Below are 16,757 nucleotides of genomic sequence, written 5' to 3'. Positions count from 1 at the left end.
ACTGAACTATATCTCATGCACACTTAAGTTTGTTCCAATTAGTATCAGACAGCATACTATTTGAAATTTGTCCATGAGGAAATAATGTAAATTGGTAAAAATTCGTTATTGCAGGGTTTTTATAAAACTGCAAAAAAAAAAAAAAAATACAAAACCTAATTTGTCTACTGTTTTGATGAATACTCCAACTTTTAGTCGAATACCTCCCATTAATTTCACATCATCACACATCACACATCACACATCAACCGTATCGGCCATTTTTTCCTCCACTTTACACGGTTTATCACGGCTGATCACGAACTACCGGAGGAACCACCAGAGGTGACAGGTGTCGTGATTTATCAGGATTTGTCATGATTTTCAAGAGACCGTCGCGATTTTTCTAAAACTCTCGAGTTGTCCTGATTTTTAAAAATTGGCCCCTAAATTGTCCTGAATTGTCGTGATTTCATAAAAACTTCTCAGTTATAATCGAATTTGTAGTTAAACTATGTGAAAATCGAACAAATCTGTTATTAAATAGTTAAACATATTTTACAAATGATAATCTTCAGTTCAGATGATATTTAAACCACACACGCTACTCTACTCGTTAGCCTTGTAAGCCTTGACTGACTGGCTGACTGCGTGTCAGATCCCGGCAACGATATACAATCCATGTGGAGCACATCTCTCAGATTCAAGCTTTTATGATAGATTTAAGCTTTTTTCTTCAGATTTGAGCTTTCGTCTCCTATGCTCTCATGGCAAAAAAAGCTTAAATCTGAGGAAAAAAAAGCTTAAAAACGAGATTCACGAGCACATATTTAAAAGATATTGGTCACACGATAAATAGACAAATCGTGTAATCGATTTGTTCGAAAGAACAACAGCCCGACTATCTTGATACTTAAAGATCTTTGATAAAAAGTACCATCAAACGGGGCATCATGCAAAAGCAGGGTTAGATGCAACATTTGTATACCACGCCACTCGTTCAATTTTCATTTCAATATAGGTACTGTAATAAAGTTATCATTGAATGATAACAATTTGATGATGACATAGTTTTTAACATCGTGAAAGAATTTTTTGAAGTTTTTGATTCTCATTAAAAAATTAAAAAATAGAGCAATAGATGTTCAAATTTTTACATTTTTCGATGCCGTAAAAAACTTCACCTCGTATGACGGATTGGCTTAATGATATCACCTACCAACTTTATATTGCTTTCACTGTCCAATACCAACACTGTTGGTGTATAAATATTTTATGGACAATCACCAATTTTTTTCAAATAAATATTTTTATAATTCAGTTAGCTGACTGGGGCAAAATGCAACAAAATGCAAATCAGAACTAAATCTTATAAATCGCGTTTCCATAGGCATTATGTGTTTGTTAACATTAAAATTTCATACATCCTAAGATATATTTACATGATTTAAGATCTATATATATAAAAAGCAATTTCTGTGGGTTTGTTTGTATGTTTGTTTGTTTGTTTGTCCTCTATAGGCTCAGCCATCTTAAGAGCTAGAGGTCTGAAATTTGGCATGGATACTCATAAGGACCAGGAATGATGAAAAATGTTTTCAGATTTTTGGATAACCCCTCCTAAAGGGGGTCGTCCATACAAGGCAAATATTTTTTTCGTGATATTGACGTTATTTTTCGTCGGATTGTGACAAAAATTTGCACATGAAGGTTTTGAGAGATGAGGGATGGATTCCTGGTATTGATTTTTGTGTCAGGGGTCGGTAAAAGGGGTCGTCCATATGAACTGTTCAGTCTTTTTACTATATTGACGTTATTATGCATTGGATTGATGTGAAAATTTGCACTTGAGTGTTTAGAGGGACGAGTAATCGATTCCAGGTATAAAATTAAGGGTCAGGGGTCAGCCATTGGGGTCGTCCATATACACTGTTCGCTATTTTTGTGATTTTGATGTTATTATACATCGGATTCAGATGAAAACTGGTAAACGAGAGTTTTGAATGAGAAGCAACCGATTTCAGGTATCGAATTCAGTGTAAGAGGCCGGCAAAAGGGGTCGTCTATATCAACTTTTCAATATTTTTGTGATATTGACGTTATTATTCATCCGATTGAGAAGAAAATTGGCGCTCGGGTATTTTTAGGGACACGCAATCGATAGACGGTATCAAATTTTGTGCAAGGGGCCAGCCAAAGCGGCCGTCCATTTCAACTGTTCACTGTTTTGCGATATTTACGTTATTATACATCAGATTCAAATGAAAATTGGTACGCCAGAACTTTGAATGAGGTGCAAACGATTTCAGAGATCAAATTCAGTGTAAGAGGCCGTTAAAAGGGTCGTCCATATTACCTTTTCAATTTTTTTTTCGTGATATTGACGTTATTATGCATCGGATTGAGATGAAAATTTGCACATAGGAACTATTAAGAAAGAACAATTGATTCCAATTACCCAATTTTGGGTCAGGGGTCGGCCAAAGGGGTCGTCCGAATTAACTTTTCACTGTTTATTTTTTTGGGATATTTACGTTATTATGCAATGGATTGGTTTGAAAATTTGCACACGGAAGTTTTGAGAGGAGGGCAATCTATTTCAGAGATCAAATTTCGTAAAAAAGGCCACCGATCTGCAACGATCGAATCGAAATTTATACACGGGGGTTGGGATGGCCATTGATTTCTGATTTCGATATTTGTGTCAAACGACAAAAAAAGGGGGGGGTCTTCCATATTAACTGTTAAATTCGTTTTTGCAATAATTATGTGAGTTTATATCGTATCGAGACGAAAATTTATAAACGGGGTTTGTTTTTTAACGGTCAATTGATTCCTGATTTTAAATTTAGTAGCAAACGACAATAAAGGTGATTGTACATATAACCTGATCAACATTTTTGCAATTATTGCTTAACAATCCATTAAATTCGGAAATGCATCTGGAAATTGACATTTGTTCAAACTGTTCATGACATATTCTAAATTGAAAGCGAAACGGAGTTCGTTTGGGATCAGCTAGTAATAGAATAATTTGTAGTATTTTACCCCTAGATGTATGCAGCAGATTAACACTTTTTTATAAAACATTTTTGACAGAAAAAATATAAAATTTAATTCGAACAAAACCAAAAATTACTGCAAATGCGTAATGACATCACAAATGTATCAAAAACTTTACGTTTCATTTGATTTTTCATGAATTACATTGTTTGTTGCAACTTGCCCCTTTTTCTTAGTAGGGTGAAAATCGCACGTTTTTTTTTAATTTAAAAATAACTGGTAAAATCAATAATTTTTCTGACTACGTCAGTTTGGTGTTTCATCAACCTCAAAACTTTTGATGTACAAGAGGTATGATTATCTGTAAGCATTAATATTTTAGAAGCCATTGAAGTTGAAAAGTGTTGCATGTTGCCCCAGTTGACGGTACTCATGCAATAGACACCCAGCAGTTACCGTCAACTGGGGCAACATGCAACACTTTTCAACTTCAATGGCTTCTAAAATCTTAATGCTTACAGATAATCATACCTCTTGTGCATCAAAAGTTTTAAGGTTGATGGGAAATCAAACTGACGTAGTCAGAAAAATTCTTGGTTTTACCAGTTATTTTTTAATTTACAAAAACATGCGATATTCACCCTACCAAGAAAAAGGGGTAAGTTGCAACAAACTCAGTAATTAATGAAAAATCAAATGAAAACGTTTGAATATTCAAAGTTTTTGATACATTTGTGATGTCATAACGCATAAAGCACCAATTGCAGGTATTTTTGGTTTTGTTCGAATTAAATTTTACATTTTTTCTGTGAAAAATGTTTTTAAGAAAAAAGTGTTAATCTGCTGCACACATTTAGGGGTAAAAAATACTACAAATTATTCTATTATCTTAAATCATGTAAATAAAACTTAGGATGGATGAAATTTTAATGTTAACAAACGCATAATGCAAAACATTCATATCCCAGCAAATGGAAACGCGACTTATGAGATTTAGTTCTGATTTGCATTTTGTTGCATTTTGCCCTGGTCAGCTAACTGAATTATAAAAATATTTATTTAAAAAAATTTGGTAATTGTCCGAAAAATATTTATACGCAAACAGTGTTGGTATTGGATAATTGAAGCAATATAAAGTTTGTAGGTGATATCATTAAGCCAATCCGTCATACGAGGCAAAGTTTTTTACGGCATCGAAAAATGTAAAAATTTGTACATATATTGCTCGATTTTTTAAATTTTTAATAAGAATCAAAAACCTTAAAAAACTCTTTCACGGTGTTAAAAAATATGTAATCATCAATTTGTAATCATTCAATGATAACTTCATTACAGTATATTGAAATAAAAATTTAATGTGTGTTGTGGTATACAAATGTTGCATCTAACCCTGCTTTTGCATGATGCCCCGTTTGACGGTATGTTAATTGAATTTATTGTTTTTTAAATGCCAAAAGACATATTCTAATTCAACACTTCATAACTTTTTGGCCTTATTAGATACGGCACAAAACCATAATCAGGCTCGGTTCCACAGAAGAAAAAAAAATGATGTTGATTTTTCAGAACTAAATATGCTATTTTCACATACAAACCTTAAAGTTTAAATTTACTCATGTAAACGTTACTTTTAATCTTCTTTGGATGAGATTGGAACAAAAACAAAGCTTTCAAGACCCCACCGTTTGAGAACATCAAAAATGACCACAAATCGACTTATTTATTTATTTATTAGTCTTCGAAAAAATATTGATTCGCACAGACTTATTGTTCTAAGAGATGCCTTAACCTATTTTTAAATGATTGCTTAGACATACCAAAATCAAAAATACTAACACACTCATTAAAGTAACGGTTACATGTGTCTATTGGGTTGTAGTAGCCATACGTGGTTCGATGAGATGGAATCCAAAGAAGCATTTGGTTCCTCAGCGGGCGTGTAGGAGCATACAAATTTATGCAATCCAGGAGATCGTTGTTTTCAATATTGCCGCTCAGTAAGTCGAATGTGAATAAACATTGCAGGAACTTCCTTCTACGGGATAGCGTTTCAAGATGAATCAGGTTACATCGATGTTCATAGGGAGTCCTGACTTCGGGATTCCAGTTAAGTTTCCGAAGAGCAAACCGAACAAACGCTTGCTGGACTACTTCGAGAGATTGACTCAAAGTCAGTTGGAACGGGGCCCAAACTGGTGCTGCGTATTCAAGTATACTTCTGACGATCGAACAATAAAGTGTTTTAAGTGCATACACGTCGTTGAAATGGATTGTGTTGCGACGGAGGAAACCAAGCATAGCGTAAGCCTTGGCGGTTATTATAGTGATATGCGTGTGAAATCTCAACCGGCTATCGAAGGTAACACCGAGGTCCTTTATTGTGTCAACAGTTTCGAGAACGGTATTACCCATTGTGTAGTTATACTGATGCACATTACGGGTTCTTGATAAACTCATTGTTTTGCACTTTTTGACGTTCACCAACATTCCATTCAAACCGCACCATCTCATAATAACGTCGAGATCATTCTGCAACATGATGCAGTCTAGCGGTGATGTTATTTGTCGGAAAAGCTTTAGGTCGTCTGCATAAAAGAGTTTATGCGACGTCAACATGTCACATAAATCGTTAACGAACAATATGAATATTAACGGTCCTAGATGACTGCCTTGGGGAACACCGGATGGTATCAAAAACTTCGAAGAGCAAAAGAAGTTGACTTTAACATAGGCCAAGCGGGAGTTCAAATACGAGGCAAGCCACTTTGTTATCCATTCAGGAAGTCCAAGGTGTCTAGGTTTGTCTATTACCAATATGTGAGGAACGCGGTCAAAAGCTTTGGAGAAATCGATGCATACAATTTGCACTTGCTGACGTTTTTCGAGTTTTGGTACCACAAAATTTGTAAATGCCATAAGGTTTGAGGTTGTTGAACGTTTTTTCATGAATCCATGTTGAGCACCATTAATTAACTGAGCTATGGACGGATATATAGCATCGTACACTAAAGATTCAAGTACTTTCGCAAAACACTTAAGGATTGAAATCGGACGGTAGTTTTCGACGGAATGAGCGCTGCCACTTTTATGCACAGGTGTGATCGATGCTATTTTCAACGTCTGCGGGAAAACTCCAGATGACAGGGACATATTAAAAATCCTTGTTAGAGGTATCGCTATTGCGGAGGCACAGTTTTTTACGAACACCGGTGGCAAATTTTCAGGTCCTGGTCCTTTCGAAACGTTCACTGCTATAAGGGCATTATAGACATCAACATCTGAAAGTGTAAGAGTAGGTACACGGATATTGTATGACGGTAAAGATTCAAGTGATACAGCCGAAGTGAGTCCATCATCATTCAGGAAAACTGGCTGGAAGAACTCAGCAAACAGGTTTGCGGAGTCGGTAAACGTTTCTGCTGTCTTGCCGGAGAATGTCATATCAACTGGGATCCTGGAATAGTTTTTTTCGGTTACGGATATATGACCAAAAAGCAGCGGGATTCGTTTTAAGCTCGCTTTGAGTGCGGTTTACGTACTCACGAAAGTAACTATCCTGAGCGAGTTCGTAGTTTTTTTCAACATCTAATAGAACTGACCTATCTTCGTTAGATCTTGTTCGGAAGAAACGCCTTCTTGCTTTCCTTAAACGGTTACGTAATAGCCGGAGATGCGGATTCCACCATGGCTTGCGATTGTTAGATCCAATTTTAGGAGCTATTTTTGGAACAACTGTATCCAAGGTTGCATAAATTTGTTCGTAAAAACAGGAGACACAGTCATTGACGTTTGAAATTGTTTGGATTGTTGTCCAGTCAATTGAAACGAGAGCATTGATTAGGTCGTCGTAGTTACAATTTCGGAAGTCGTACTGGTGTTGTAGTGCAACTCGTTCGGTAGAGCAGCGTGCAGTGCGATTGTCAAGTTTTAAAATAAACGGTGGGTGGTGTGTGTCAATTTTTAAAATCGATGTTGGCGAGCTGAAAACGTCAAGCGAACTTGTGTCGCTTACCAAAGCAAGGTCGAGCAGTCTGCCGTTGGCGTTCAAATTATCATTTATTTGATGTAGTCCAGAACACAGAATTTTTTTAACCAGGACATTTTCGGATTCCGTCGAAGCATTGTTCGGTATAAAGGCATCAAGATCTTCTTCATAAGTCCATGAGAGATTTGGTAAGTTGTAGTCCCCCATGACGACCACAATATCACGATCAGAAGCCATATCAAAAATTTGCTGGATTGATTCAGCGTGTAACTTAGTCTGATGGTACAACTCATCAATCTAGTTTTACTAATTAGCGACATACATGAAAACATCGATCATTAGGCATCTATTGATACGGAGTTTTGGCATTGAGAGGTCTTTCAGCAGCGAAAAAATTAACTTGTAACGGATACATAAAGGGTGATACGGTCAAAATTTGGTCAATATCAACTCGACGTAGTTCTTTCAAATTTGCATGTAAAATTTTTTGTTGGATTCGATGATTTTAAAAATCTTAAACACAACCGATCGCGTCTGTCGTCCTGAAAATTCGTCAATAGACTGACCATTTACGTTGGTCGTTGCTCGTTGATGTTTTTTTCCGTTGATCGCTCTTTTCGTTCGTCTCGTCCTTATCTTTCATCCATGCACTCATTTCACTCATGCCACTCATTCAGTTTATTGCACGCTAAGAAAGGAATAAGCAATTAGTACCATTTCCAACGCTGATTATTTTAGCTTGCTGATCTGTATCCTACACTGAACTACCCTTATTTTAAAGGTGTGTGTGTAGAATGTTGTTCCTATTTTGATTTTGGAATTAACTCGTCAGTTGTCAAAATGCTGTCCAAGGAAGAAGAGCAGCGTATCAAAATTTTGGTCGTGCATCGCGAAAATCCGAGCTACTCACACGCAAAGCTGGCAAACTAAAGTGTTTGAGGGACGTTTGTCGATAGCCAGGAAGTCTGGATCGGGGGGAAATCGAAAACCGGAAGCCGCTGAGACGACAAAGAGAGTTGCCGGTAGTTTCAACCGAAACCCTAACCTCTCTCTCCGAGATGCCGCAAATAAGCTGGGTGTATCGTCTACAACCGTGCATCGAACTAAAAAACGAGCCGGACAATCGACTTACAAGAAGGTAGTGACTCCAAATCGCGATGATAAACAAAATACGACGGCCAAAGCGCGATCCCGGAGGCTGTACACGACGATGCTGACGAAGTTTGACTGCGTGGTAATGGACGACGAAACCTACGTCAAAGCCGACTACAAGCAGCTTCCGGGGCAGGAGTTTTATACGGCAAAAGGAAGGGGAAAGGTAGCAGATATTTTCAAGCACATAAAACTGTCAAAGTTCACGAAAAAATATCTGGTTTGGCAAGCCATCTGTACCTGTAGCTTGAAAAGCAGCATTTTTATAGCTTCCGGGACTGTCAACCAAGAAATTTACGTGAAAGAGTGTTTGAATAAACGTCTGCTACCTTTCCTGAAGAAACACGGTTGTTCCGTACTGTTTTGGCAGGATTTGGCATCTTGTCATTACGTTATAAAGGCCATGGAGTGGTACGCCGCCAACAACGTGCAGGTGGTTCCCAAGGACAAGAACCCTCCCAACACGCCAGAGCTCCGCCCAATTGAGAAATACTGGGCTATTGTCAAGCGGAACCTGAAGAAGACCAAAAAAACTGCTAAGGACGAGCAGCAGTTCAAGGCAAACTGGCTTTCTGCGGCGAAGAAGGTGGACAAGGTGGCTGTACAAAATCTGATGGCAGGGGTTAAGCGTAAGGCCCGGTTATTCGGATTTGGAAAAGCAGAAGCCTAACTGAATATTTTTCCTGACTTCTATACTAATTAAACTTGAAAAAGAAATTTAATTTGATTTTTTAAATAAACGATTTCACCGATTTACACGCGTTTTCCCTTGACCAAATTTTAACCGTATAACCCTTTACATTTCAAACTATTTTTTTTAGTTATTTTCAATGGAGAACTTCAGAAGATGGCAAAAGTTTCCAATATTCCCGGGTTTGGAAAAAAGTGTCTCAGTTTAAACAAAAAAAATGTCGCCAGAGATGCACGAAATATGTTGTTTATGTTTTTGTTGAGTTATCTGTTGTTTATGTTCTTGATGGAGTTATCTAAAAATAAAAATAGAAATTGTCATCAAAATTTGTTCATATGAGCATTACATAACGTATTTTGCCGAAAATTTTATTAGATTCCATTTACTCAATCAAAAGTAAGTTATTCACAAACAAAAGTTGTGTATTTTTTTAGTGCTAGCCTTATTATGAGATTTCCAATTTATGATTTTCACTTTCTATATGTTCTATGGTATCCAAAACATTAAATAAATTTCGATATGTAATTTCGATACTGAAGATGTCCAAAAGTAGAAAAAATTGAGGTGAACAATTCTGATGCAACGAAACCAAGCCGAAAAACTTCCATGAGCTTTGTAGGGAAACTTTCCGATTGTTGCCTGCATTGCTACGTTGCTTAAAATCTAAAGCGCATACTACCCCTTGGTGGCGCTCATGGCCCTACGGGTGCTCTTGAGACCACTCTTTAGTAATTTGTACGACTTTCAATGAACAGTCACAATATTGGCAAATTATTTAGAAGATTGACTTACATAACATTTACGATAACGCTTTTTAGGAACAACACCATCAGTTATAATTCGTCTCTAGGAATTGCGCTATTAAACAAGGATTATAGTCAAAGCTCATCTCGGAAAGCTCTTTATAATAACCACATCAAAACTGAATACCAGTCTTGTGTCGAGAGAAGTCAAATGAACAAATACTTCGAGCCGTGTTCCAACAACAACATCAATAGTTGAACTGAAAGTAGCTGCTCTCGTCGGTATAAATTCCTCTATGGAGCCACCGAGAGCCGAGCAAACCGCCAACCGGCCAACCAAAATTGTGTTTGAAATCTGTGAAATTTGATATTTTAATATCAACGCCTGCTAGTGTAATTCAATAAGTTTCCTTTTGATGCTTTCATTCAGACCGCATGACGCAACGCTTGGGGGTGGGCCAAACCGAAAGCTTGCTTCCTCGATACAGCTGTGCAATTCCCAGTTTGGCTCCCCAAGCACCGATCCGGATTGGGGATGTTCAGTAATTCAAAACGTTCGTTGCCATGATTTTTTTTCTGTGGCGTTGCCATTCGGAGTCATCGTTGTAGATTGTCGACTGAATCGACCGAACCTCCCCCAGAAAGGAATGAAAAAAAAAAAAAAAAAACGAACGCTAGAGAAGGCATGTAAATGCGTTACAAACGACTTTCCGCTCGCCCACAAAATGCGAAACTTGCCCTCTGAAATGGAATTTAAAATTCAAAAGAGAGCTATTAAAACGATTTACGAACGAGCACCGAATCGCGAAGTCTCTATTGGGGACAGTGTCTACTGCTGGATTCGATTCCGGTGCCAGCCAGCCAGGAGGTTTGACTTTAGGAGGGCAAACAAAAAATCGTCGAAGACATTTTGAAATTGCCACCCAGGATGAGTCGACTTGAAAAATTAGAGTCATCTGACCAATCCAGGCCGTTTTGCGTTTTTAGAGGGTACCATTTTGTTTCGATTTAACGGAGAGAAAAGTAACTGTAATGCCGATTGGGATCACTTCGAAGGGTGGTTAAGACAATCTTATAAAAATTCACGATGCCTTAACTTGGTAGAATACCAACCTTGATGAATGAAACCTCAGTAAACATATCATGTGATTAAAATAGAATAAATGCCAAGATTTTGCTGAAATTAAATCCACGTCTTTTTATACAGAACAGAAAATTGAAGCACTTTTTTCCATACATTATTTTTCAAATTTAACATTAACGCGTGTCAAGTTCACGACACATTCCCTTTATAAAAGTTTTTAGGGATTGTCTTGCTCATTTCAAATGTTTTCTCTTTGCAGAAAAGTAACCAACCCATCCCCTTCCTTTTCCGACTCACGGAGGAAACCAATATCCAAGCTAGAGGTAATTGGGATATTGCTCTCGGAATATGGTTTTGGGAGCCATTCTCAGCCCTACACACTTGGTGGCATCGTTCTTTTCATCCTATGTTGAAAAAAGGCCATCAATACGCAATTTAGGAATATGAAAATCTATTCTTGGACCCGGCTGCTGAAGATTAACTTTTTGTGCTCGGCTGCCATAAGGTGTGGAAACATGGCCAGAATGAGCAAAGCAATGGAAAATGTGCCGCGTTGGGAGGCAAATGATAAAATCTTGTTTTTGAGGATCTCTCGAAGTAGGAGAAAAGTAGTTAAGCGGATTTGTAAGATGCGGTGTAAAGGGTGTGAGGATGAACAGCCCACAATGGTTTAAATTAACACAATTATAAGTGTAGTCGAAATTAAACCAGGAGCTAAGTGAGATGTTATGTGGAATGTTTATGGAAGCTTTAAGATTCGTAATGGCTCTCATTTTATTCCAGAAGCGTTTTCCCCTGACAAATGTTTGGTTATTTAATCACCCGGGTAAAAAAGCACAACTAAAAACGTGGGAGAGGCATATCTCTTGAGTGTTAGCAGAAAAACAAACCAGTCCTTCTTAGAAAAATTATACATGTAAATCTACATTTTCTCATCCAATTAGTCACTGTTGGTTTTTTCTGCCCCCTTTTTTTTGTTAGAAAATAAAAAGTTTATATATTTCAAACAAGCTGCCCGATTAACGTCGATTTGAAAGTAGTAGATGTTGAGCATTTCTATCACTTTTTTTTATCATTGTGCAAATTCATTAAAATTAAATTTCTTAACTTAACCCTCATCCGCATTAGATTTCATTACCCTAATCAGCACTAGGAGTGTCACCACAAGCTCAAATCGTTATAACTTTTGGCGTGTAAAACCGATTTAAACAAAACTTACATCAAAAGAAACCTTGTGATGTCAGTAAAATATGTTTAGAACATTATATACAGCGAAAGTTACAAGTTTTCTCGTTATTCAGCATGAAAGAAAAAAAAATCCGAAAAAACATGCCTCACGGAAACTGCTGTAGTTCATATATTACACGTCCAAAAACATATTTGCCTTATGCATATGAAAGCTGAAGTTAATGCCTAAATCATGAAGACAAGAAATATTTTTTTAATTTTTTTTTAATGGAATGGTCGCAAAAAGTGGTCTAAAAAACCTACTTTTCATTCGATTGGCCCCTCCGTGGACAAGCGTTGGCATCAGGCAAACCCCTACCCTCCTCCCCGTATGTCCACGTGGACAGATTTGAAATTATTTTTTTTTTCAAAATCTAATTTGACAGTTAGAAAACACTACTTTTTGCCTTTTTTTTTTTATTGAAATGGCTTTTTTGAAAAAAAAACGAATAATCCTGGTATACAACAATTTAAATTTTTATAAAGTTCTAAATTATCATATTTGTCACTTGCTTTCAGATGGCTACTTATTGTTTAAACTTAAACTGGAAAGCTTTGCAATTTTAAGATTTTGATTTAAACATCTTAATATTTATTCACCTTTAGAAAATATTTCGGATGAAAGTATGTCCACGTGGACATGACTCAAACCCCTACCTCCCCTCTCCGTGGACAAGCGTGGACATTTCCACACTACCCCCCTCCCCCTAAGCTATCCACGTGGTATGTGAATGGCCCCTAACAATATAATTGTTAAAATTATGCTTTTAAAACAACTCAAACCATTTGTAGCTTGAATTCTTTTTCAACCACTCAGCAAACTTTTTGTAGGTACATATATTTTTCAAATACTTTGTTTTGCATTTCATATACATGGAACGATCGTATAAAACTCACAAAAACAACATTTGTCTATCAAAGTGTAAGCAATTCTCATTACTTAAGCGATAAGAATTATTGAAATTGGACGATATTCGACCTGGGGATGAAAAGAGAAGATACGCCAATAATCATGCAAGTTGTGCAGCCAATGGTTGAAATTGTGTTAAATTGTGTCGAATTGTTCGGAAAATTAGTAAATTGATGTCAAAATGAGAGAAATCAGTGCTCAGAGAGAGAAACCAGTGCTTAGAGAGAGATAAAGAAAGAGAGAGAGAGAAATTGTGCGAATTGTTGCAAATTGTGTACCTAGTAATTGTAGAATTTCGATCCTTATTCATTACCATTTCAAATACAAAGAATTCTCTCTATTGCTGTCACCCGTATTCGACACCTTATTCGTACACACTAAAAAACAAGAGAGCGCAAGTTTTTGCTCTCAACGCATGTAAACCGTTGCCAGCGACAATATTTGATCAGGGTTGTCAACTGTTTTTCGAAAAAGTCTAAATGATTTAAAAAAAATCTGGATTTTAAAAGAAATGTCTGGATAGCTTACTTTTCAAAATGGTGACCTTTTTCTGGTCGTCAGTTCTCAATGTTGCAGAAGATAGCCACGAATCGTTTGTTTCTGTCATTTTCAGTTACGTTTTCTGTCTGTCTCTCAATTTAACATACCTACATCTTCAAAGTGTTTTCCATTATTTATAGCTTTCAAACACTTCTGGATCTATAATTTAAATTTTTAATCATTTCCTGTCATATTAAACCATTAACATTTTGAATTTTCGTAGTTTCTTAGAAGATTTTATGTCCTGACCTAAAAGTCTGGAATTGTCTGGAAGATATGTCAAAATGTCTGGCAGAAGATAAAAAGTCAGGAAGATCCAGACAAAATCTGGAAGATTGACATCACTATTTTTTTATGCTTCTCTTATAGGCCAATTCTTTAACACGTTCGTCGCCATGGGACCCATATTCGTCTGACGAGTGTATTTTCTGGGAGGCCCCGTCACATAAAAAACGTGTGACGCTCTCTTACTTAAGTTAACCGTTCAGTTGAGAAACACGTTTTTTATCTGGAGTTCTTCCTATTTGTTTTCGCTCTCCGAGAATTTATTTGGGCCCGGCTAGTAAAACAACCAAAATGAGCGTGCTGACGATCGTGTTAACACGTTCGTCGCCACTCTCATTTTGGTAGTTCTATTAGCCGGGCCCAAAGTAATTTTCAGAGAGAGAAAGCAAAGAGGGAGAACTCCCATATTTGAAACGTGTGGCGAAGCTGAGCGGTAAACTCAAGTAAGAGAGCGTCACACGCTTTTTGATGTGACGGGGCCCCCCAAGAAATACACCCGTCACCCGAATATGGGTGCCGTGGCGACGAACGTGTTAAAATACACCGTCTGATTTTTATTAATCAAATTACACTGCTGGTCGCAGAGAGAACACAAGGCTGTTTTCTCACTTGAAGTCCGCGCGAAAGAATAATCCTCTTCATAATCTGCAAACTTGGCGGAATATTATCATATCCGATTTAAACTGACTTACCATATTTATTTTAATTGGCAACGTGCTCTGTAATTATGTACATCAATAACGAAAAACTAAATAGAATTTACAGTTGGGCAGTAGAAGTTAACTAGAACCGAATTGATACTGATAGATGATCCTGTTTTAAGAAGACTTTTCCAACACACTTGTCAATTCGAGACACTGGAAAATTTGAAAAGAGTTGGATTGAGTTGATGTTAAGCTCCGTACTTTGAAAAAAAGAATTTAGTATATAACTAAAGTTCGCTGAAAAAATATTATTTAAAATGTCAAAAGCGTTTGAACGTATTTTTTTCTCAACAATTCCATTCTGCGTTTGTTTTAATATGTTTATCAATTTTTTTCTTAGGAGAACGGTGAACTTGAAAACTTTTGAAAATGGGCGGTCATTACTGGACACCATAAAATTGACCTAATGTCCATTGTAGTCACACGATTTGGCATTCCTAGGAGGAATATACCGAAGCGGTTCGAAATCCCTTGAAAAGATTGACGTACATAAATTAGTTGGGAGGGATAATTCATTTCGTGTAGAGTAATATTTCTACTATTTATTTTTCAAATGGTACAAAAATTTTAAAAATAGGCGAGTAACAAAAATGACTTATACTCGATGTAACTCAGGCAAAAGTTTTTTAATACCCTTTTTTAAAAATGTGTCGTTATTTTTTTTAATACTTTAGAACAATTTGTTTTTGTTTTTTGGCACGCCAGCCAATCTCATTTCTGAAATTTGGACCGCTTGTTGATAACGTTGGCCACCCCTGCTGTAGCGTTTGTCAGTTTCAATTGAGATTAGAAGATAAGAATTTCACAGATGGAGGGGAACACTATTACTGTGAAAAATGTACAAAATCCAACTTTCAAAGAAACGGACAGTTACAACTTTTTGGAGCCCGCAGAACGTTTTGATTTTGGCTTTCAAAAAATTCCTGTTCCTTGAAATCAAAATAAAACTTTTATGCACCAGTCAAAAAAACAAGCTGTCTTCAAAAAAGTTTAAACCTTTAATTTGAATATTTTAAATATCTATGCATTGTAATGCCAGAAATATTTTAAATTTTTTTAAAGGGGGTTTCTTACTTTGAAACCTCTAATATTTCCTAGGTTTTTCAACCCGTTAAAGTTCATGAAGTATATAATACTCTTGACTAATACCACAATATATTTCTTGTTTCTCAAATGATTTGTACAAAATTAAGAGTTCCGGAAACCTCGTAATAAAACTCAAATATAATTTCTAGACTTTATTAAACTACAAAAATTCGTTTAACGTCAATCAAAGTCTAAGACAAAGAATCCGGAAAAAAACATATTTTTTAAAAAAGATTTTAGACCAGCTACCAAATCCTTAAAAAATCACTTAATGCCTTATAAAACTGAAGTTATATGTTGCGCACGAGGATTTTTTTTTATTTTTAAAAGATCATGACCACAAAAAATGTTTAGAAAATGTGTTGTAAAACGTACTTTTCACCCAATGTCAAAATAGTTCCACTCACAATAGAACAAGTTTGAAAAGTGGTTTGGAAAATGGATTAGAGGCTCGCTATGAAATTATATTTTTTCGGCAGTTTTTTGCCGGTTCTAGTGGTGTAATTACACTAGCGCTGCGATACTTTGAAAATATTGTTTTGAGCATTTGATAGCTGGTGTTCTATTATTTTAGTTTATTTTTCGAAGCATGTTTTATAGATTTTTTTATCGGCTTCAAATAACGTCAAAATAAATAACTGCAGATGTTGCCTGCTTTTTTGAGTTACATAACGAGGTTTCAAAAAATATAAATTTTGTAAAAATCGGTTGAGAAACAAGAAAGATAAAGCGGTTTTTAGCGAGGAGTGTCAAATTGACATTCAAGATCTGATTATCAGTTTTTTTTTGTTTGGGCTTCCGGGGAGCGTCTATAGAAAAATTAAAGGTGCATAATAAAAAATTTAGTGCACTCATTAGGGATTCCAGAAGTTTATTTTTTCATTTTATTGTACCCGAATAAAGTTACAAGCCGCCAAACTTCTATTAGTGTCATATCGACACTCTAGAGCAGAGGAGATGCTTGGATTTTAAAAACTAGACCTGTTTTAGAAAAACTCATTGCAATTTTGGATTCAGTCTCCTAAAATAGTCAGAATCAGCCCTGATACTCTTGGAATCAAGAAACAAGTTGATTTGTAGACCTGTGTAAATTAATGTTACAAAATTCCTTTTAAATTGTACCACAGAGTAGTTGTGATTGGCATAAAAATTGTTATTTTAAATTTTTCAGAAACCTGGTTTAAAAATATGAAATTTCAATCGATGAAACTATGTTCGACTTGGTAACTTGCTGAATGTAATAAACAGCAAATCAAATGGATCAATCACCCTTTCAAGTATATAAAACGATTTTTCCCTTCGGTGTCAATCCATTTAGGGTGGGAGGGTTTTCCATTAACGATAATTACTTTTTTCTCTCAGTGAAGA

General features: G+C 36.2%; 1 protein-coding gene across 4 annotated transcripts in view; it reads right to left on the bottom strand.

Moving 5' to 3' along the window:
- Window positions 1-16,757, bottom strand: part of LOC129753496 (potassium voltage-gated channel protein Shal) — a 784,223-nt gene that overhangs the window by 119,845 nt on the left and 647,621 nt on the right. The window lies entirely within an intron of this gene.

Source organism: Uranotaenia lowii, chromosome 3 (assembly GCF_029784155.1).
Source record: "Uranotaenia lowii strain MFRU-FL chromosome 3, ASM2978415v1, whole genome shotgun sequence".
Classification (NCBI taxonomy): domain Eukaryota; kingdom Metazoa; phylum Arthropoda; class Insecta; order Diptera; family Culicidae; genus Uranotaenia; species Uranotaenia lowii.
The sequence above is the reverse complement of the archived record's forward strand: the minus strand, read 5'-3'. Positions and strand labels throughout refer to the sequence as shown.